A 24,603-nucleotide genomic window follows, 5' to 3' on the forward strand; every position below is an offset into this window, starting at 1 on the left:
TTGATATCAAAACAAAAACAAACACTAGCCCTGGACTGAGAATCATGAAACCTGGTTTCTGACAATAACGGTCAATATCCATGACAGTTTTAAAAAGTTGTTTTACTTACCTAAGTTTTTTTTTTAATTGTACTTTTTTAAAAATTTACATCCAAATTAGCATATAGTGCAACAATGATTTCAGGAGTAGATTCCTTAATGCCCCTTACCCATTTAGCCCATCCCCCCTCCCACAACCCCTCCAGTGACCCTCTGTTTGTTCTCCATATGTAAGAATATCTTATGTTTTGTCCCCCTCCCTGTTTGTATATTATTTTTATTTCCCTTCCCTTATGTTCATGTGTTTTGTCTCTTAAAGTCCTCATATGAGTGAAGTCATATGATATTTGCCTGTCTCTGACTCATTTTGCTTAGCATAATACCCTCCAGTTCCATCCAAGTAGTTGCAAATGACAAGATTTCATTGTTTTTGATTGCCAAGTGATACTCCATTGTGTGTGTGTGTGTGTGTGTGTGTGTGTGTGTGTGTGTGTGTATACACATATATATATATACCACCTCTTCTTTATCCATTCATCCATAAATGGACATTTGGGCTCTTCCCATACTTTGGCTATTGTTGATAGTGCTGCTATAAACATTGGGGTACATTATGTCCCTTTGAAACAGTATACCTGTATCCCTTGGATAAATACCTAGTAGTGCAATTGCTGGGTTGTAGGGGAGTTCTATTTTTAATTTTTTGAGGAACATCCATACTGTTTCCCAGAGCGGCTGTACCAGCTTGCTTTCCCACTAACAATGCAAAAGAGATCCTCTTTCTCAGCATCCTTGCCAACATCTATTATTGCCTGAGCCGTTAATGTTAGCCATTCTGACTGGTGTAAGGTGGTATCTCATTGTGGTTTTGATTTGTATTTCCCTGATGATGAGTGATGTTGAGCATTTTTTCATGTGTCAGTTGGCCATCTGGATGTCTTCTTTGGAGAAGTGTCTGTTCATGTCTTTTGCCCATTTCTTCACTGGATTATTTGTTTTTTGGGTGTTGAGTTTGATAAGTTCTTTATAGATTTTGGATACCAACCATTCATCTGATATGGCATTTGCAAATATCTTCTCCCATTCTGTCGATTGTCTTTTAGGTTTCTGATTGTTTCCTTCACTGTGCAGAAGCTTTTGATTTTGATGAGGTCCCAGTAGTTCATTTTTGCTTCTGTTTCCCTTGTCTCCGGAGCCGTGTTGAGTAAGATGTTGCTACAGCCAAGATCAAAGAGGTTTTTGCCTGCTTTCTCCTTGAGGATTTTGATGGCTTCCTGTCTTACATTGAGGTCTTTCATCCGTTTTGAGTTTATTTTTGTGTATGGTGTAAGAAAGTGGTCCAGGTTCATTCTTCTGCATGTTGCTGTCCAGTTTTTCCAGCACCACTTGCTGAAGAGAAAGTCTTTATTCCATTGGATATTCTTTCCTGCTCTGTCAAAGATTAGTTGGCCATGTGTTTGTGGGTCCATTTCTGGGTTCTCTATTCTGTTCCATTGATCTGAGTGTCTGTTCTTGTGCCAGTACTGTACTGTTTTGATGATTAAAAGCTTTTTGGTATAGGTTGAAGTCCGGGATTATAATGCTTCCTGCTTTGGTTTTCTTTTTCAAGATTGCTTTGACTATTCGGGGTCTTTTCTGGTTCCATACAAATTTTAGAATTATTTGTTCTAGCTCTGTGAAGAATGATGGTGTTAGTTTGATAGGGATTGCATTGAATAGATTGCTTTGGGTAGTATTGGCATTTTAACAATATTTGTTCTTCCTATCCAGGAGCATGGAATCTTTTTCCATTTTTTTGTCTTCTTCAATTTCTTTCATAAGCTTACTATCGTTTTCAGTGTATATATTTCTTACCTCTTTGGTTAGATTTATTCCTAGGTATTTTATGGGTTTTGGTGCAGCTGTAAATGGGATCAATTCCTTGATTTCTCTACTGTTGCTTCATTGTCAGTGAATAGGATTGCAACCGATTTCTGTACAATTGATTTTATATCTTGTCACTTTGCTGAATTTATGAATCAGTTCTAGCATTTTTTTGGTGGAATATTTTGGGTTTTCCATATACAGTATCATATCATCTGCGAAGAGTGAAAGTTTGACCTCCTTCTGGCCGATTTAGATGACTTTTATTTCTTTGTGTTTTCTGATTTGCAGAGGCTAAGACTTCCAATACTATGTTGGATAACAGTGGTGAGGGTGGACATCTATGTCTTGTTCCTGACCTTAGGAGGAAAGCTCTCAGTTTTTCCCCATTGAAGATGATATTAGCGTTGGGTCGTTTATATATGACTTTTATGATATTGAGGTATGATCCTTCTATTCCTACTTTCTTGAGGGTTTTTATCAAGAAAGGATGCTTGATAGTTTTATCAAGAAAGTATTTTGTCATGCTTTCTCTGCATCTATTGAGACGTTCATATGGTTCTCGTCCTTTCTTTTATTGATGTGATGAATCACATTGTTTTGCAGATATTGAACCAGCCTTGCATCCCAGGTATAATTCTCACTTGGTCATGGTGAAGTTGGCTAATATCTTGTTGAGGATTTTTGATCTATGTTCATCAGGGAAATTGGTTTATAGTTCTCCTTTTTAGTGGGGTCTCTGTCTGGTTTTGGAATCAAGGTAAAGCTGGCCTCATAGAAAGAGTTTGGAAGTTTTCCTTCCATTTCTATTTTTTGGAACAGCTTCAAGAGAATAGTTGTTAACTCTTCCTTAAATGTTTGGTAGAATGCCCCTGGAAAGCCATCTGGCCCTGGATTCTTGTTTTTTGGCAGATTTTTGATTACTAATTCAATTTCTGTACTGGTTATGGGTCTGTTCAAATTTTCTATTTCTTCCTGTTTCAGTTTTGGTAATGTATATGTTTCTAGGAATTTGTCCATTTCTTCCAGATTGCCTATTTTATTGGCATGTAATTGCTCATAATATTCTCTTTTTATTGTTTATATTTCTACCATGTTGGTTGTGATGTCTCCTCTTTCATTCTTGATTTTTTTTTTCAACGTTTATTTATTTTTGGGACAGAGAGAGACAGAGCATGAACGGGGGAGGGGCAGAGAGAGAGGGAGACACAGAAACGGAAACAGGCTCCAGGCTCTGAGCCATCAGCCCAGAGCCCGACGCGGGGCTCGAACTCACGGACCGCGAGATCGTGACCTGGCTTAAGTCGGACGCTTAACCGACTGCGCCACCCAGGCGCCCCTCATTCTTGATTTTATTTATTTGGGTGCTTTCCTTTTTGTTTTTGATCAAACTGGCTAGTGGTTTATCAATTTTGTTAATTCTTCCAAAGAACCAGCTTCTGTTTTCATTGATCTGTTTTACTGGTTTTTTTTGGTTTCAATAGCATTAATTTCTGCTCTAATCTTTATTATTTCCTGTATTCTGCTGGTTTGGGGTTTTATTTGCTGTTGTTTTTCCGGCTTTTTATGGTTTAAGGTCAGGTTGTGTATCTGAGATCTTTCTTCCTTCTTTGAAGGCCTGGATTGCTATATACTTTCCTCTTATGATCTCCTTTGCTGCATCCCAGAGGTTTTGGGTTGTGGTGTTATCATTTTCATTGGCTTCCATATACTTTTTAATTTCCTTTTACACTTCTTGGTTGGCCCATTCATTCTTTAATAGGATGTTCTTTAGTCTCCAAGTATTTGTTACCTTTCCAATTTTTTTCTTGTGGTTGATTTCGAGTTTCATAGCATTGTGGTCTGAAAATATGCATGGTATGATTTCGATCTTTAAATACTTGCTGAGGGCTGATTTGTGTCCCAGTATGTGGTCTATTCTGGAGAATGTTCCATGTGCACTGGAGAATAATTTATATTCCACTGCTTTAGGATGAAATGTTCTGAATATATCGGTTAAGTCCATCTGGTCCAGTGTGTCATCCAAATCCAGTGTTGATTTTTTGATTAGGTGATATGTCCATTGTTGAGTGGGGTGTTGAAGTCTCCTACCATTATGATATTACTATCAATGAGTTTCTTTATGTTTGTGATTAATTTATATATTTGGGTGCGGCCACATTTGGCACATAAATGTTTACAATTGTTACGTCTTCTTGGTGGTTAGACCCCTTAATTATGATATAATGCCCTTCTTCATTTCTTGATACAGTCTTTATTTTAAAGTGTAGATTGTCTGATATAAGTATGACTACTCTGGCTTTCTTTTGTTGACCATTATTATGATAGTTGGTTCCCATCTCCTTACTTTGAATCTGAAGGTGTTTTTAGGTCTAAAGTGGGTCTCTCATAAACAGCATATAGATGGATCTTGTTTTCTTATCCATTCTGTTGCCCTATTCTGTTGTCCAGGAGCACTGAGTCCATTGACATTTAGAGTGAGTACTGAGAGATATGAATTTATTGCCATTACGTTGCTTGTAGAGTTGTAGTTTCTGGTGGTGTTCTCTGGTCCTTCCTAATCTTTTTTGCTTTTGGTGTTTGTTTCTTTGTTTTTTCATCTTTTCTCCCCTCAGAGAGTCCCCCTTAATATTTCTTGCAGTGCTGGTTTAGTGATCACAAACTTCTTTAATTTTTGTTAGTCTGGGGAACTTTTGATCACTCCTTCTATTTTGAATTACAGCCTGGCTGGATAAAGAATTCTTGGTTGCATATTTTTCTGATTCAGCACATTGAATATATCCTTCCACTTCTTTCTGGCCTTCCAAGTTTCTGTGGATAGGTCTGCTGCAAACCTCATCTATCTTCCCTTGTAGGTTAAGGAGTTTTTTTTCCCTTGATGCTTTCATGATTCTCTTCTTGCCTGAATATTTTGTGAATTTGACTATGATATACCTTGTTGATGATCGGGCTTTGTTAAATCTAAAGAGAGTCTTCTGTTCTTCCTGGATTTTGATGTCTGTGTCTTTCCCCAGGTTAGGAAAGTTTTCTGCTATGATTTGCTCACATAACCCTTCTACCCCTATTTCTCTCTTTTCCTCTTCTGGGACCCCTATGAGTCTGATTTTGTTCCTTTTAATGAGTCACTGATTTCCCTAATTCTTACATCGTGCTCTTTTGCCTTAATCTCCCTCTTTTTTTCTGTTCATTATTCTCCATAAGTTTGTCCTCTATATCGCTGATTCTATGTTCTGCCTCATCCATCCTTGCTGCTGTGGCATCCATTCAAGATTGGAGCTCAGTTATAGCATTTTTTAATTCATCCTGACTAGCTTTTACTTCTTTTATCTCTGCAGAAAGGGATTCTAATCTATTTTTGACTCCAGCTAATATTCTTATTATCATGATTCTAAATTCTGGTTCAGACATCTTGCTTGTATCTGTGTTGGTTAAGTCCCTGGCTGTCATTTCTTCCTTCTCTTTCATTTGGGGTAAATTCCTTTGTTTCATCATTTTGAAGGGAGAAAGGAATTAATGAGGTAGAAAAATTAAAATTAAAAAAATATTAAATTAAAAAAATATTAAAATTAAAAAATTAAAAAGAGACTCACCAAAAAAATCAAATAAATGATGCTAGTCCTAGGTGTGTTTTGGTCTGGGTGTTGAAAGTGGCTTGATGGAGAAAAAAGGGAAAAAAAAGAAAAAAAAGGAAATTGTTTGAAAATTTGAAAAAATGGATACACTGGAGTAGACTAAAATTAAATGATGGAAGTAAACTAGAATTTGAAAAAATTTACATAAAAGTATAAAATATACTAGAAAAATATTAAAGAAAAATATTTTTAATAAAAATTTAAAATGTAAATGAATTTTTTCCTCTTTGTGTATTCAAGAAAAATGAAAAACAGGAAAAAAAAGAAAGAAAATTGAATAGTTGGACTTGCTAACACACTGAAATATGACTGGAATTACTTCGTTGTCCCCTGGAAGTCAAACTATGAAGCGCTTTATAGTCCTTAAACTAAGCAGGCAGTGAGACTTGGTTCTTGAAGAGTGAGGTTGGCCCAATTGGGCGGGGCTTAGTGTAACACCTCCATTCTCCACTAGATGGTGCTGCTAATCTACTGGGGTGGATTGTTGAGGTGCTTATAGGTGCGTATGCACATGCGCGGGAGTTGTGAAAATGGTGTCACCCAGCTATCCGGTCTCTAGTATTGGAACTCTTTTCTCCCCAATCAGCAGTCATACGTCCATCTTTTGTCATCAGCTTTCATCCACTCCCCGCTTTTACATTGTCCGTGACCAAGTCCCAGGTAGTACCTCTCTCCCGAGTTTTGTCTCAGATGTGACTGTTTTCCCCAGTCCCTTACTTCTGAGGTACTACAGCTTTGACCTGTTCTGCCCCTCTGTGGAGGGTCTTAACAAGCAATGGCCAAATGCTGGCCACACCCAAGAATGTTTGTGGGACCGTGCTGCTGCTGATGCCCAAAGACTGTGGCCAGGTGCTAGGGTGCCCCAGAAAAATTTCATGAGACAGTGTGGCACCAGCGTTTCAGGGATTATGGAAAATCACAACACACATCTGGCACCAGGCTTCACCCTCAATGACCTTGTTCCATCACCAGCAAATGTGGCCATTCTCTGGGGTCTGCTGGGCCCAGGTGGCCTCATAGCCTCTACCAAATGTCCTTCCAGCGGTGGAACCGCTTCTCCCCTTGTGCCCCAAGAACCTCCCAGACCCCACTCTGCTCCTAGGGATTCATTCGCCCTTCCTACCAGAGCACCGCCAGGTATAGAGCTGTGGAGTTGCAGACTCTGCACTCCCCCATTTATAGTCTTAATGGAATTTAAACCCTCTCCTTTCTCCTTTCTCCCTTTTTAGTTCAGTCCCTGCTTCTGTTTCCAATTTTTCACTTTCTCTCCAGCCACTTTTGGGGTGGGGTGCTTTTTCGTATTCTCCCCCTGTCTCTGTCCTCTCTCCACATGCAAAAGCAGCTCCATGCCCCCCACAGCTTCTGTCTCCCCAAGTTCACCTCTCCAGGCCATGTACCTGCTGAATTCTGTGGTTCAGGTTGTGCAGATTGTTGTGTTAATCCTCAGATCAGTTTTCTTGGTGTGCAGGATGGTTTAGTGTTGGTCTGGCTGTATTTCATGGATGCGAGACAGACAAAAAACGTCCATGCTGTTCTGCCATCTTGGCTTCTCCTATTTATCTGAGTTTTTAATTTCTAGTCATACCACATAATCTCTAAACCTCTTCTAGTGATGAACTTGAGTGATGAAGCTACATTTTTTGTTGCTTAATGTGCTTATTTTTCTCAAGAAAGATATTTAGGAGATCATGACCCTGGAGTTATTTATACTGGGACTTTAGGCATATTCAGTGTTGCAGGTCTGCTTCTAAAGACTAAGAAATTTGTTTCCTCACTTTGGGGAAAGTATTTTTAAGGGCATGAGTAAGAGACTACTAATAAAGAGGATTTTAAAGTAAATTTACCTTGAACCTTAGATTCTCATACCCTCTAAATACTCAAGAATTAAGTGAAGGCTGAGAAACAGTTGGGTAGTGCCTTCTAGTTACTCACAGCAGGGAGGGTTTGACTCTGGCTTCTTGGAGGAAAGACAAGCAATGAGAATAACTCAAGAACTAGTGGTACTTAAGTCTGTCTCCCTCAATATTCCCTACAGCTTAGTAGAGAAAAACAAAGATAAAAGATCTGCATGTGAACAACACACTCAATGGTCTTGAATGTAGAGTAGGGCTTAACTGAAAAATAACTGTACCCAAACTTAAGATTAAGAAAAGAGAGAGAGAAACAAAATAAACAAACAAACAGAAACCCCACAATTCCCAGCAAATGATTTCCTATGTTCCTACAATGCCACAAGATTCTGAGGTCAAGCAAGAAGTGCTGTATATTTCAAAGTTGCTGAGAGAATAAATCTTGCATGCTCTCATCACAAGGAAAAACATTCTCTTTACAGTGATGGATGTTAACAGGACTTATAGTGGTGATTATTTCATAATGTACACAAATATTGACTTATTATATTGTACACTTGAAACTAATATATGTCAGTCATACTTCAATAATAATAATAAAAATACAAGGAGAGGCAAAAAGAGAGTCACTTTAGAAATAGAAAATGAATGAATGTATGAATAGATTTTTATAGCCAGCTAAGGTGTTTGTCAAACATCAAGACTTAAAAAAAACCCACAAAACAGTTTTAAGCTCATACAACTTAGAACATTCTCTGTGTATGGGCCTTCCATGAAGGATTCATGAGGTTAGTTTTTTTTTTCAATTAATAGATGAGTGGAAAAACTTCACCAAACACTGATGCTAGGCTTTTTAATGCATATAAATGTAGACCTAAGACAAAAACAAAGGCATAAATGAGGGTGGAAGATAACACAGAAATGCTATATGTTGTGACAAACCAGAAATAAAGCAACTAAATATGAGTGAAGACAGAGATGTGGTAGAAAGTAGAATAAGCTCATTGGCTGATGTATTGGCTATGGGTAGGATTTAAAGGGTATTGTTAAAAACTAACAAACCAGAAAGTAAAACTATAATAGCAGACTCCAAACTAAATTTTTACTCAAAACTATTTCCCAGAGGAAATATAGAAAGGACATTATAGAAGATATAAATGCAAAGGTAACCATTAGAAGGAAAATATAATTCTTTCTAATTATCATTTTAATTAAAGAACAAATGCATATTTTGTAAAGAAATAGAGCAAGTATAACCTAATATACATAACTATAAAATTATTGTGACTGTGTGCCTCGATGGCTCAGTAGGTTAGTGTCCAACTTCAGCTCAGGTCATGATCTCATGGTTCATGGGTTTGAGTCCCGTGTCGGGCTCTGTGCTGACAGCTCAGAGCCTGGAGCCTGCTTCACATTCTGTGTCTCCCTCTCTCACTGTCCCTCCCCTGCTTGCACCCTGTCTCTCTCTCTCTCTCAAAAATAAACAAACATAAAAAGATTTTCTTAAAAAATTGTGATAAAATTGAGACCAATAGAATTGAGACATACAAGTTATAGGACACGTATCAGTCATATCAATTAATGTGAATAATTTGAATGCCAAGGTGGCTCAGTCAGTGAAGTGTCATGACTCTTAATTTCAGCTCAGGTCATAACCTCATGGTTCATGAGTTTGAGCTAATGGTGCTAAGTCTACTTGGGATTTCTCTCTCTCTCTCTCTCTCTCTCTCTCTCTCTCTCTCTCTCTCTCTCTCCCTCCCTCCCTCCCTCCCTCCCTCCCTCTCTGTCTTTGCCCCTACCCCACATGCATTCTCTCTCTCAAGAAATAAATTAATTAAAAAGAATAAACGTGAATGAAGTTAATTTACTTGTTAAAAGAATGTTATTTTCACTTTGGTTTACAAAATATCGCCAGCCATATGCTATATACAAAGGAATAATTAAAGTGATTCAAAAAATCAAACAAACAAAACAGACAAAGATATTCTGGGCCCACAGAAAAAATAAGAAAGAAGAGATATGAACTTGATATCAGATAAAGTAGTATTTAAGCTAAAAAACAATAAAATTGTAGAAAGATATGTTTTAGTAGTAAATGCCATGATTTAAAATGATGATAAGAATGTTATGGCTATGAATGAATGAAAGAATACAGCAACCATGTTTATGAAATAAAAACTGTAGAACATAGATAGAAACACCACAATTATAGGAGTTATTAGTACACCAGTATCAGGTTAACACAGATCAGGTGGACAAACCAAAAATTAATTACAGGGCCAGAAGACCTGAACAACCTAATAAAAAATAGATCTTACCATTATGTACCACATTTTTGACTTTGGTAATAGAAAATACACTTTCTTTTCAGGTGCTTATACAACACTTAATGAAGTTTCCCATACACTAGTTCACAAGGAAAACATCAAGATGTCCTATAATGTGGAAGTACTAAAAAAATATACTCTCCAATTACAGTGCAATAGAGCTAGAACTTCTTAACAAATCAAAAAATTAAAAGGCCTTTCCACCAGGAATTTTAAAAAAATTTCCATTGGGAAACTCTTGGATGAAACAGAAAAACATAGATTGAAGCTACAGAATTCAATCAAATAATTAAAACCTCTGGGATATGCTTCAAGCATTGGGCAAAGAAAATATCATAATGCAAACCATTCCACCAGTAAAAAAATGAAAACAGATACTTTCTCAAGAAACTAGAAAAAGGACCAGCCAAAGAAAGCACAGGAAGGGAAATAATATAAAGAAGCAGAAGTTAAGATATATTATAGAAAACAGTAGATTTGGGTGTTTGCAAGTGTGTGTGTGTTTATTTTTGCAAGTTTCCTTAGGGATTGGATGTGAGGGTTATTTCAGAGAGAAGTAGCGTATTCTTTTGGATTTGAGGAAATTTTATGAAAAACACAGATATTGTTAGGATATAAGACATTTATATGTACTTTAAAATACAAATTTTAATTGTTGGAACTGAAATTATCACAGAGAAGTCCAGGCCTGTCCTAAAGCACTTAGAATAAAGGTGATACCACAAACTGCTAATTCAGCAGGTATCTACACACACACACGTACATACATACCACATACACACGCACACACGGATATTTTTTCTGTAGTTCATTATTTTACAACTTGAAATTGGGAATATAGGAGATTTTCCTTATATAAACTCACAGTCCTTGTATTTATATGGCAAGAGAGGATTAATACTATGAAAAGCCCAAGCAGAGTTGTTGTGTTTGTCTCTGTAACTGATAATATGCATAAGAGAATCTATAATGTGCAATATCTGCCCTAGCCCATGTGGTGATAATAGGAAGACAATGGACATTACTCTTGAGCAAATGAGAGAGATAATCAGTGCTCTATTTCTTCGGCTATGTTTGGGTTTTAGAATTATATTCTTCTAGCTTTCTTTTAATGTGCAGTGTTACCACTGTTCTTTGAAGGAGAAAAACTCTTATATATTGAGTCTGAAACTCTGCCTCACTCTCCCTTTTCCATGAAGCACTCTCATGAAATTCTTTATTATCAAAAATGATTGCATTGTAGCAGGGCAAACGTTTTGATGGGATGAACTGGAGAAAGGATGCCTTATAGAATATTTCTACAACATGAGGCTAAGAACAGTTGTTCTGAGGGTTGAGATTTTATCTTACACATGAGGGCCCAGCATATTCCAGGCTTTCAGAGTATCTATTGACTAAATATGCCAAAGAGTGAACAAGTGTTCATTTTTAACAATTTCTATGCAGATACAGTATTCCCTTCTTTAGACATATTACAGGTTGTCAGTTCCTTTTGTTGTTAATATCTCCATAAAATTTCATCCCTCAAGAACAAAAGAACATGCTAGTTCTACAAGACTAGGCCTAAATTATATTTTCCTAGGCAGAAAAATAGTTTAATTACTTTATAAACTTTTCTCATTTAAAACAAATTTATCTTGTGTCTTTGATGATTACCATAAATTGCAGCCATGCTTTTTCTAATATATTCTCTTACTATTTGGTTTCTCAGAAGATTTAAAGGATGCCAATTTCCTGTACAATATATCAGACAATATTCAGCAGTGCCATTTAGAGCACACTTATAAAAATAAACTTACAAAAGATTTATCACATTGCTTGCAGTTTAGCATGCTTCTAAGACCAGCAACCTAGTTTCTCCTTGCCTGATTTTGACAAGAGTAAGCTTAATATTAAATATTAACTCTCCTCCCTGTAAAAAAGGCAGAGATATTATTTATTCAGGATACATTTGTTATAACATTATTTAGAGATTTTCATACTCTACTGCAATGCCTATATAAGGATAATTCCTCCTTATTTGATTTGGTGGTCTTTCCCTGTAAATTTTATTTAGTAGCCTTGTCACCTACCCCTGCCTACACACACACACACACATACACACACACACACACACGGACACATAGCAACACTCCTGTGTGTGTGTGTGTGTGTGTGTGTAATCTTTTTGGTCCTGAACTCTGATAAATATACATGCTAATAGATCTCTCTTATTTTCTCTATTTGGCTGGCTAATGAAGTTGACTACATTGTACCAATTCTTTTATTTGTATTCTTTCTGTCTCACCACACCTCTTCCTTCTCACTTAAATGCTTTATTGATAAAAATCTGGAATTTTCCTCAAGGGAGGGAAGCCCAGGTTATGGGCTCTGGCCCATCCCAAGGACTTCCATATTAAGTCTTTTGGGGGGCCTGGCTGAAATAAAGTGATCTTCCTCCTGATGTGTGCAGCTCCCTTGGGGACACTAAGGTGAGAAGGGCAAGATGAGCCACAGGCCATTTTGGATTAAGCCAGTAGTGTTGAGTGGAACCTTAAACCCTACCTTATCTCCAAAATAACCTAATAATTGAATTTGTTAAGGGTTATGGGGGACAGCTCCGTGTTCCTTGAAGGTGTCTAAGTCTGGTTCCTTCAGAAGATGGTGCCTCTCTGAGCAAAAGATAAAGAAAAGAGAAGCACAAAATTTTATCTCTTGACCTATCATCTGTACCCACCACTAAGTTGCTTATATTACTCTCTTATATTACTTAAAGCCATTAAATCCACACCATAGTCTTGTCAGGTAGCCACTGTCATGAGAACACTTGAGATCACTCAGCCCCTAAGTGTCAGAGCTGTCCTCCCCCCTTGAAGAAGCACCCCCTCCACCCCCCACACACAGCTTTCATCGTTGCTCTTCAGGCCAAGGTGACTCACATCAGAACTGAATTATTCCGTATCTTAAATTCCAAATCTCTGTATGTATTTAAATTATATTCTTCTAAAAAACACATTCTTTTAAATACCCAACAGAGACAGGTCTCCATTAAAACCCATGTTCTTTTTCTTTCAAAAGTATAGAGTTGGTTTGAGATTCAGCTGTCTTCCTGAAGACCCGATACCTGTGCCCTCTTTGCAGAGACATTGCTCTGTAACTGAATTCTCTCTTGGCCCCCCAGAATTTGGATGTCTTATTGTATGTACCCTTTTCTGTCTTCCTACTGGCTGAGATGAGCAGAGCACCCCCACTCATGAAGATAGTAGATCCACTGTTTCCCTGGGTCTCTGACTCTTGGCATGTGGGTAGCTGCCCATTGCCCCAAGCGCCCACCCTGGACTATTACATGAATAAGAAACAGACCTTTTTATGTCTTAATCTAGTGAATTCATGTTGGGTCTCTTGTGGCTGCAGAATAGTGTAGTCTGTCCTAACCATGGGGCACTCTATATGTTTTGAATTAACGTATTGAATTTTACTGTGTAAAAATATGGTACACTTTTAAATAAATATGTTTCATTGGTGAACTTATCCTGCTAATCAAATTGGTATCTTTATGCATGGCCAAATTAACTATCAAGACAATGAATTTCAAAAAGGGGAAAAAAAAGATTCCATCAAACTGGTTAGTGGTCAGTGTGTAGAAAAAGTAACTGGTGATTTTGGACTATTTTCCCTTTCTGCTCTATTTTAAAAGTAGTGTGTGGACTTGATGCATGTTAAATGTTTTCTTACCACATACAAGCAGGAGTATTTTTATTCCTTTGCTGTCCTCCATTGTAACTGTTTCCTGTGTTTACCTCAAACAAATTATTTCTCCAGAAACATTAATAAAAAAGAAAAATGAAGACAAGTATTTCTAGCATTTGTTTGTGTAATCCATTTTGTAGATTTAATTTCTGTGATGTCTTTAAAAATGTCAGACCTTCTTTATTACTGATCAGTTTGGTGAAGTCTTGCTGAAAATGGGGCAATGTGATATATGAATTCTCATGGGCATTTCTAACTTCCTACAGCTAGGACATGGTTATTTTCATGAGATAATTATTGCAGAAAGACATCATTTCAAACTTAGTGTTTTTTTCTTTCCTCACATAACAGCTTAATCTAGTGTCAACAATACACTTAAAATTGTTTTTATGATCTTAGAACAGGTGGGCACATATTAGGAAATGTCAAACTCCATCAGTTTGACTGAATATAGACATTCCACGTGGTGATTTTCAGTGTAGTAGGAAAGGGAAAAGAAGTTGATCTGTCAAAATAGCAATACAGTAATATATAATTTCAGTCTTCATCTCCCACCTTATCCCAACTACAAATTTCTTCTCTCTGTTTATATACCTATTTTTATCCTTCATGGCCCTTGCGTTCTCAGCTGTGTGCTATAAGTTATGAACATAACCATTGGATTCTGTCACATTTTATTTTTTTATTTTTTAAAGTGTATTATTTTGAGAGAGAGAGAGAGAGAGAGAGAGAGAGAGAGAACGAGTGGGAGAGGGGCAGAGAGAGAGAATCTCAAGCAGGCTCCAGGCTGTCAACCCAGAGCCTTACTTAAGGCTCAAACTCACAAACGATGAGATCCTGAACTGAAATCAAGAGCTGGTTGCTTACCCAACTGAGCCACCCAGGCGCCCCTATCACATTTTAAAATCAAAATGCATAGCACTTGAGGAAAAAATACAAAATCTTTAACTTAGCCCACAATGGAAGTGATGAGGTCCATGCCTTCATAACTTGGAAGTTGTGCTACTATATGTTTTCATCATTCCCTACACACAGTAGACTTTCTACCCCCTCCCTTTTTTTTGGTCAATTTTGTTTTCTTTTCTTTTTAATACTTTAAGCACTTTCCTACCTTAAGGCTTTATACCATTCTGTTCCCTTTTCAGGAATACTTTTTCCCCACTTCTTTCTACATCCAAGTTAAATGACATTTCTTCAAAAAGGCTTTCCCAAGTCTTCAAATATGGTGCTCTCTTATAACTGAGTACTTATCAGTGTTTATAATTTACTTTTGTATTTGATTATTAGTTTATTTTTAAATTTTTTAAATATTTGTTCACTTTTGAGAGAGACACACAGAATGGGGGAGGAGCTGAGAGACAGAGAGACAGAACTCAAAGCAGGCTCCAGGTTCCAAGTTCTCAGCACAGAGCCTGATGCAGGTCTCGAACTCACGAACTGTGAGATCATGATCTGAGCTGAAGTCAGACGCTCAACCAACTGAGCCACCCAGGTGCCCCAATTATTAGTTTAATATTTTTCAATTCTCTGGAGTGAATACCTGTTGTTTTATCTGCCCAGCATTCTTCTGTACAGAAATATCTTTCTGGAAACTTCTTCCCCATTCCATCTATGTTGTCTTTACTAGAAATGTCTTTTATATATTTGTAAACCTACCCAAACAATTTTCTAGTAGAGAGATGGACACCTAATTCCATCTGAGCACCTTCTAGCCACAATTGATTGGAAAGGGGGCCAATCAGAGTTCTTCCCTAGGATTCTTCAAACTGCAGTTATCATAATCAGCCTTCTCTTGGGTAGCACTTGGTACTCTGGATAGCCTTCTCTCCACAATTTGGTGAAATCATAGATGTCCACCATGGGAGAGAATGGGGCTGACTTGCAGAAAGAATCAGATATGAGAAAAGGAGGGAGAATTTCAGCAGTATTTGGGTGCCTGGTTCTAGTGGTTCCAGAAGCAACATTACAACATTGATCTTCCTAGAGATAAGCGGATTTTATGAAATACTTCAGCCTCTGCATTGTTCTTACTGAAGTTAGAGTTGGATTGCTGTTACTGGAATTTAAGATGACAGGTTATTAGTATGCCCTGGATGTAAGCTCTACAAATACAAAGTCACCCTTTCTGGCCAGGATGCACAATCCTCCATTTCTTGAGAACAGACATCTTTGTGTGATTTTGCAAAAGAGGCTCTATCTGCTAAGAGTATATTAAACTACAAAGGAACCACATACTAATAATACTACTTCTTCAATTTCTTTCTTTTTTCTCTAGACTGTGAATGTTTGTATGAAGATTTTTTGTTTTATTTTGAAATCTAGAAAGTATTCAGACTGTGAAACCCATAAATATGGGTTTAATCCTTAATCCAAAACCAACCATTCTAGTCTTTTTAAACTTTAAACTTCTCTTGCTTTCTACCCTACCAAAATGTAAATTCTTATTTGAAAATCAGGTGAAGAGTTTTCTTTTTAATAACATTTCTTTCACTGATTTCTGGCATTTAATAATCCCAAAATTCTGTCATCTTAGGTACAAGTGGAGAGGAACCCAGCTATTTGAGCATATTTGCCTGAGAGTGTCCTGGTAATGAAGGATCCAGGAATCCAGCTGAGCAATGTAAAAGTGTAGGCTCCCCCTGCTTTCTCAAAATTCCCACCCTGGGACTAAGATCTTGCCACCTCACCATATGCTTAGAATATTTCAGGGTGTAAAGTCAAATTGGAACCATGTTTCCTGCTGTTTCACCATGATTGTTTGCACAACAGATGCAGGCAATCCATCAATGCCAGGAGAAACAAAAAGGAAACTGCTCTCATGACCATAGACACCAAAACACAGTTTCTTGCTTAAAAAACAACATAGACCACTATTTTGGTCTTGGGGGAGGGGGGGAAATACCATTAATATTAATATCTTTAATCAATTTGGAAGTAGATTACACCTATGCCTTATGGAAATAGAGTTGGGTAATTAGATGGAAAAAATAATAGGAATAATGACATTAATAATATGTAACTAATCCTTTACCATTTACAAAACTTTTCTTAAGCCATCTACACATTTAATGTATTAATCTCACAAGTCACATTTTAGAGATGAGAGAAATGAAATTTAGCTTGGCGAAGATGATGGAATAAGTATTGTTAGATAATATAAAGGGCATGTAGTTGAATTTGAGATAAACATTTTTTTTGCTTACATATGTTTCAAATAGTACATGTTCTTCTAGAATTCACATTTATCTGGGTGTCCTGTACTTTTGCTAAATCTGGGAATAAAAATAAGGTCACAAAGTTAGTGAAGGGCAAAGCAGAGATCCTTAACAGCCACTAGAGAAGATTGTGGTTGACATGAACTTGGAAAATATTGTAGTATACACTTCTATAGATTTATTGTCAGGACATTGCAAGAGACATGATTTCTTCACATTTCAATTTTCTAGGTGTGAAGCTGGTTTGAAGTTGCCCACGAATAGGCATCAATTCTGGTGGCTTTCTTTAAAATATGTGAGGTGTATTGACCCAGGTAGAGATAAGAATTAACCAGGCAGATTTCTTCACTGGCTACCTATCACTAATGACTGAGGGTTAAAGACTTCTCTGAGTGCAATTTATATTCTGGGATATTTATAAAGAACTAGTCCATCATTAGAAATAATGACCAGTGTATTGCAGCGTTCATCTTGGATCCTGTTAGAAAATAGATCAAAAAAGGGACTTCTCATGGACTAAAAAGAAGGAAGATCATTCAACCTTTTGAACCTTTGGGTATCAATATGGGAATGCAAATCAATGAAGCTGTGGTAGAAGACTTTGGTAGGCTTCTTGGTTCACTCTGCAGGCCAGATACTTATGGATCCTACTAAGACTTACATATTTTTTCTCTAATGTCAGTTTTAAGATTGCTACGGCTGTATATGAGCATAAAGATAAACAAGAAGCCTATAGCTTTTACAAAAAGAAATTTTATCATAAATTTAAGTTCTTGATTCCAAAGTTAGGAATCAGAGAAATTCTCAAAAGAAACATAGGGCATTTCTTTCTAGATGTAAAGTAATGAATTCTGTAATTTGTTTTATAACTAGTATCAAGCTAGACAGAATTGGTCAGTAGTGGCTGATGTGTTACTTGACTGTAACCGTAAAATGCATATCATAGATTTGGGCTCAGCAAACAGTTTCCTCTTTTCAGTGGGTATATTCCAGGAACACCAAGAATAAATGCCCAGAAGGAAGTCAGGACCATTGAGAATCCTGAGGGGTGGGACTTCTTCCTTTAAGTGGTGGAGCTGAAAACAATACTCCCTCCAAGGAGGGAATCAATTGAATGATGTTTAATAAACTAGCATCGCTTTCTTATGATGTAGATGGATCTACCATTTAAGACATCCACTCATAAATTTGAATATGTCTAGAATAAAGTAGCTTGCAAGTAACATTCCTGGTGCATACTTACAGTGTCATGAGAAATGAAAACATAGGCCTCTACTGTGGAATGAATGATACTAGTAAAGGTTCAACAAGCCCCAATCTGTATGAGCTTAAATTAAGTGACAAGCATTAAGAAGTTGAACAACTGACCACAACGGCAACACTGAAAAGTTTTAATCCCCAGAATGGTTTTCTGAGGCAGTGCTAAAATTTGTATAAAACATAGACATATCTGGGGCACCGATTGAGCATCCAACTCTTGATTTTGGCTCAGGTCATGATCCCAGGTTGTGGTATAGAGTCCCTTGTCAGGCAGCATGCTGAGTGTGGAGCCTGCTTAAGATATCCTCTCTCTTTCTCTCTCCTTCCCTCTCTCTCTTTCTCCCTCCCTCCTTCCCTCACCCCCTCCTTCCCAAACTCCCTCCCTCCCTCTGCCCCTCTCCCCTACTCTTGCTCTCTCTCTAAATAAAAAAAATCATAGATATGTATGAAAAGGATGAAATCAATTCTAAGAAAATTAATTTCTATATGTGATGGCAAAAGAACAGATCAAACTGCAGGTGGAAAGTAACACAGACTTAATTAGGAGAGACACAGACCTCACTATAAGAGAAGATCCTTGGGAAAAGCTCTACCGGAGTCCAAACTTCATGGATTTTTCCATATGAGCACTGTTTCCATCTTACTGGAACAGAGAGATAAATAAATATTGGTCATTTTTGGAATCAAGCTTCTGTGTATTGCCCATAAATTATTCCCCTTAAGTACTGCATTGTTGGAGAATGAATAACACAAACTCTCTCCTGCTTAAAAATCCTTCCTTTTGGAATTGAGCTTATTTGCCATTTGAGATGTAAGTTCTTTAACCTGTTTGAGTAGAGATTTGTCACTTTTTTGACTAGATACAGCAGAAAAGAAAGGTCTAATGAGATCTTACCACAGGTGGAGGGATATCATAGGTTCTCTAGTCTTCATTCCAACAAGTAAAAGACGTTTCTGCCTTTTGCTGGAATGGTTTCACTGCCAAAGGCCTTGGACACTGTGACTGTTTACCCTTAATCACAAGGGAGCAATGCCAGGTGCACTCAGAGAAGTGAGGTGTCTGACCTTGAGACAGAGGATTGAATACAAGGTAGTAAATAGATAAATATAGTCTAGCACTGCATGTGATGTGGAGTAAAAGTTTCTGTAAAACACTTTCAGCAGTTTCTGTTATTTGATTCCTCCATTATTTGGCTCATTCCAATTACATAATCAAAATTCACTCTAGTTCTGAGGAGGAAAGGGTCTCTAATTTGGGAAGATAAAACAATATCCTCTGATTACGTGAAGACTAATGGCATTCCCTGCTTTCTACCCTGAAGCCCAGTTGGCAGATAGCAAGTCACGGAAAACATAGAACTCTGCAGAAAGGATTCAGAGGTCCTTCTTCTCTTATCTCTTTATGAAACAGAAAAGACAAGAGAGGAGAAAGGAGCTCTCATTAAATTGTGGGCCAGGGAAACATACATATAGGCATCAATCCAATGTACAATGGCTACTCAGCCCACATCTCCTCTGAATATGTTGTTTAGCCCCCAAAGCAGGAAGGACTAAAAAGGAGCCAGAGACACCATTATCTAGGAGGGAAACTTTACGTGAAGCAGAAAATTTATGTGAATAAAAGAAAAGCTTATTGGACATTTTTAGAACAAAGAGGCAAGATATCTATCCTTTGCCCCAATTCATTGAAACAACTAATGCTCTACCAGGCAGGTAAAAGGAACCATCCAGATGGCTCAGGACCTTTGATCTTAGCTATTGATGTCTCTGGGAAGAGTTTAAAGATTGCCAGTGTCTCTGCTTTCCAACAAGGTTTTTTCAATGAAGTTTATGTAGATATAGAAATATTCATTGCCAGAAGTGAATGACAGGTGGATTCATGTAGTCTGGCTATGTCTGATCAATCTGTAGGGCATATTTCCCAGAGGTCTTCATCTCTGAGGGCCTGAGAAGCCTCACTGGAGAAACTTTTCTCTGAAGAGAAGAATCAAACAGAAAAGTTTGACCTAGTAACATAGCCTTAGTTATTAAAGAGAGAGGATGTACCTCTTGGGTTTAAACTGAGATTCATAGTATAACCTAAAAAGTAGAGAGAAAGAGGACTGTGAGAAAATGTCTGAACAAGCTGTTTTCAGTAAGACCTAAGTCTAATATTACAGAGTAAGGTGGTCCTCCAGCAGTAAACTTCTGATAGAACATCACAGAAAAAGAGATAGTGACATTTTCTTGCTCTTGACCAGAGTATCAACCAGATTTTGACCATCGGAGGCTCCAGTGCATCCCCTCTCTGAGCCTCATTTCCATCTATAAAATAGTAATGATATTACCAGTATGTTATGTGGTAAATGGTAACATGTTATTCATTGTTAGTTGGTATATAATGGCAGGAATAGAATATTAGAGATTACCTATTCAATAAATGAAAAAGAAGAAGGAAGGAAAGTGGTAACTAAAATGAGTGCCTTTTCTAAGATCGTAAGTATTATTTGTCACAAATCCATCAGTAGATGTCAGTTTTATTTATTCATGATCCAGAATTTTTCAGATATGCTAGATGACTTATATCTACAGTTTACTTTAAAATTTGCTGACATGGGCACTGAGATTTTGTGTATATGCTAAGTAGTTTAAGCTTCAGCTTTAGGGGCAATTGTCCTCACTGAGAGTCCATACTGCAGGCATGATGGCTAGCATTGTGTGAAAAAGTCTGTATTCTAGAAGCAGCTACTGCAAGGTATCTTGATCAACAACTCCAATTCAAGTTAGGCTGGTGAGTGCTAGAAACTGTTTTATTGGGAAAATTAGTTATTTTGTAATTTGCTTAGTAAATGATAAAATAGATGCTTAATGGTGAAATTAGAAGGTATTTGAGATATACAGATAGATTTAAAAAATCAGAATCACTTCCCATCTTTGCAAAAACAGTGTACAGATTTAGTTAGATCACCAGTATTTATTTTAGGGATGGCCCCCGAGACCAGGTGGTCCTGACATTGGCTGAAGAGAATAGATGGTTGCCTGATTGTGATGGTAAGAGTAACAGAATTTTACCTCTGCGGATAAAAGACACCTCCGTGTGTCTTGAATGGATCTTTCAGATGAGGTGGTGGTCGGAACATTGAGAAAGACAGCAAGGACTGCAAGCGTACAGAGTTACAGGTTGAGTGAATGGTTCTGCCTGCTTACAAATAAGGTGTTTTTATTTTTTAAATAAACATTGCTTATGAGTCAAAATTTGATTTGCGATTGGTTTTCAATGTAAATGCTGATTGCAAACTTTTGAAGAGAGCATCACAGAGCCTCCAATACTTCAGTGGCTCTCATGGTCTTTAAAAGAACCTCAGAGTTGGCACAAATTGACCTGAGTCAGTTTCCTTGCTTAGGATTTACAACTTTTCGTGGGTATGTTAAGCCATGTAGCTGACCAAGAGGTGAGAGATTTGGAGGAAGTGATTGAGTTTTGCTGCTATTTCAGAGTTTGAAGGTGTATGTGGAGCTCACACTGAAAAAGTTCTCTTTTTTCAACAAATAAACACAGTTGAAGATGGGACATCTAAGGGAAATAACTAAGAAGAAAGATGTTATTAAATGATGATACAGATTTGAAGAAATAACAGCAACACTTTTGGAAGCACTTTTGAGGAGTTCCTTTTTGGGAGAAGAATATGGGCACCTGGGAAAGTGGCATTAAACAAATAATGCTGCCAAAAGCACGTCAGGAGCTTAGATGCGCTCTGAGCACAGATTCACAGACCTGAATTAATGAGGACATCTTGTATTAAATCATTTGACAACCTGGATGCTATTTGTCATTGAAATGTAACTTAATATACATTTTATATGCTATAAAATGCTCACCTTCAGATTGAGAGTATTACGTTGTGAATATATATGTGCATGTGGATGTGTATATTTTTCTCAACCTAATTTTCTGTGAAGATGCATACTGTCAGGACGCACCTTAGATGTTGAGCAGGGAGGGGGCAACAATTAAAAGGCTCCTGCAAGTGGCACATGGTAATCTGTTAAAGAGTTCTCTTTAATGGGGAAGGCTATATAGGGCTTCTTATGTGGATGGAATATGGATGCATTTTAACCCACTCCTTCCCCTCCCTGTATCCATCTGTATACTGTTGACAGATTCATGGTCCCCCATCCCCAAATTTGTCTTGTCCCTCTCCAATGTACAGCCTTTCAGCAGTTACCTATTTCTCACAGATGAAATCCAAATTCCTTCAGCTGGCAGTTCAGAGCTAGCTGGGTATAGCCTACAGAACTCCTTTCTCTGAATAGGCTGGGGATTTTGATGTTGGCTTCAACCATTTTAGATTTGCTTGACTGTGTTTTCTCAAGCCTTTTCAGTCTGCTTGCTTTGCAAAATCTCATTCTGAAAAGAATCAAAGGTCTCATATTTATTAAAAGGAAAAAAAAGGATAGGTGTGGCTCTGTTCCCAGTTTCTCTATGTGGTTATAGACAAAAAGAAAGAAAGGAATTATCTTTTTTTTTATCACCGTTTTCATAAAAAAAAAAAAAAAGACAGCTTGCCCACAAACTCTGTCGAGGCATCCATAAGCAATTTGCATAATCAACATGAATTCCAAGTGTCTCTGTGCTCGATTATATTGGATAAAAACAGTTTGCTCACTCTAAATTCAGTTGGCTCTCCTACTTTCTATTTACAGTTAAGAAAAGCTCTCTTAACCTTAAATGGAAAGAGAATGTTCTAGGATCAGAAACTTGTATCAGGATACCAAGGAAGTGAAAGTGTAGCATGTTCCTCCTAAAATGATCAATTATTTAGGCTTGAGCTGTGCCACTGGAGCGAGAAACATCCAAGGAAGGAATTAAGAGAGAGAAATACCCAAGAGATGGAGGTAAAGAGATGTGTGTGGGCCCAAATGAATAAGAGCCTGGCACCAGGCTGCTGCACTGTGTGCCAGCCATCCCATCTGTGGCCAGGCTGAGTTAAGGTATGATAAAAAAAAAATCTGTGCTCTGATATTTGTATCTGTCATTGTTTCTTGTTCCTTATTTTTCTAGTTAAAGGGGAATTACAACCTTAGACTGAGATGACAACATTGTATTTTCTTTATCTGAGACATGTTACATTGGTGAACAGGACACATGGAGGTTTGTTATGGTGGGAGCAGCATGAGGGACACCTTTGCATCCCAAAATGAAATTGGAAAGTGGAGGCAGAGGGAAGTGAAAACAAACAGCAATCCCCATCCTTTACTTTCCCACCAAAGGTATTCAGATGATCAGAACTGCACACCTGGCCAGAGGCATGCTGAAGAACATATCCCCAAGTGATTTCTGTCTTTATTTAATACTTCAGTTTATTTTCTGAAATCCTAGGTTGGTTTCACATCTCCCCACTCCACCTGCCACCCTCATCCATGTGAGGCTTAGTCGACACCAGACACACAATATTCTCCAGATTGAGATGGTGGTGTTGGCTGAGAGAGAACAGTTGTGCAGGAGCGTCGTGTCCACTCCCAACCCATCCCATTTCTCAGGCCGTTTGGCGTGACATTCTTGGTGGTGAAACTGGGAGGGCACAGTTTGGCGATAATGCATGACTTTTGCTTTAGAGAGGTAAGAAGGGTGAGGCCCATAGGGAAACAAAGAGTTTGCAGTTTGTGGAGACCTTACAGGATATTTGTTTGTTCAGTTTACCAAATAAGGGGACAGGGGCTTTAAGCAAAGACTGGCACAAGAATGATCTCCCTTTTGCTGGAGAGTCAACAACTGAACTATCTTACGACTTCCTCTTACTCATTCCCTTCACCAGAGGTGTTGGTGATGGTGGGGTGGGGAGAGGGGGTTACTAATTCTGTGGATCAGAAGATTTCAGAACAGTGAGTCGATTATGTTTTCTAGTAAATGAAGTTACTCTTCCCACTTATTTCAGAGAGAGAACATTTTGTGTGCTCTATTTCCCTTTCTCTCTTTGCGTCTGTGTCTCATGACAGTGGAGAATATTATATAATATACAATGAAAAATAATGTGTGCATTGTTTTAGGACAGTGGTTCCCAGACTTTGGAATTTAATGGATCAGTAACGCTTTCAGGTACTCATATAAGCATGCTGGTACTATTTTGCAACATCAACGTATATCTATATATAAATAAATACAATTATATATACCATCTGCCATTCTCCTAACTTGATAACATAAAGGAAGTTTTAACATAAGAAACACAATAGTCTAAATATTTCCAATATAAAAGAGAAAGTTGGGGCATCTGGGTAGCTCATTCAGTTAAGCGTCCAACTCTTGATTTCAGCTTAGGTCATGATCTCACAGTCATGAGATCAAGCCCCGTGTCAGACTCTGTGCCAGGTGTGGAGCCTGCTTAAGATTCTCTCTCTCTTCCTCTGCCCCTCCCTGCTCATGCTCTCTCTATCTCTCAAATTTTTTTTTAAAAAATAGAAGGGACATTTTATTATTCACTGATATCAAGCTACTAATTTAAGTCAAATTCTGCATCATATTTTTTTCTTTTTAAATCAATTAGTATGGAGAACTGTATTGATTGGTTTTTCAAATATTTTTCAAATATTCAACCAAACTTGTATTCCTGTGATCAAACCTTAGTTGGTCATAGTGTACTTTTTATGTATTATTCAAATTTCAGAAATTTTCTTTAGAATTTTTGCATTGAATTCATGAGGGATGTCA

At 37.6% G+C, this 24,603-nt stretch overlaps 1 long non-coding RNA gene across 1 annotated transcript in view; it reads left to right on the forward strand.

The window, feature by feature from the left end:
- LOC109493429 overlaps window positions 1-24,603 on the forward strand; it is a 557,438-nt gene that overhangs the window by 447,289 nt on the left and 85,546 nt on the right. The window lies entirely within an intron of this gene.

This window comes from Felis catus, chromosome D3, assembly GCF_018350175.1.
Source record: "Felis catus isolate Fca126 chromosome D3, F.catus_Fca126_mat1.0, whole genome shotgun sequence".
Lineage (NCBI taxonomy): Eukaryota > Metazoa > Chordata > Mammalia > Carnivora > Felidae > Felis > Felis catus.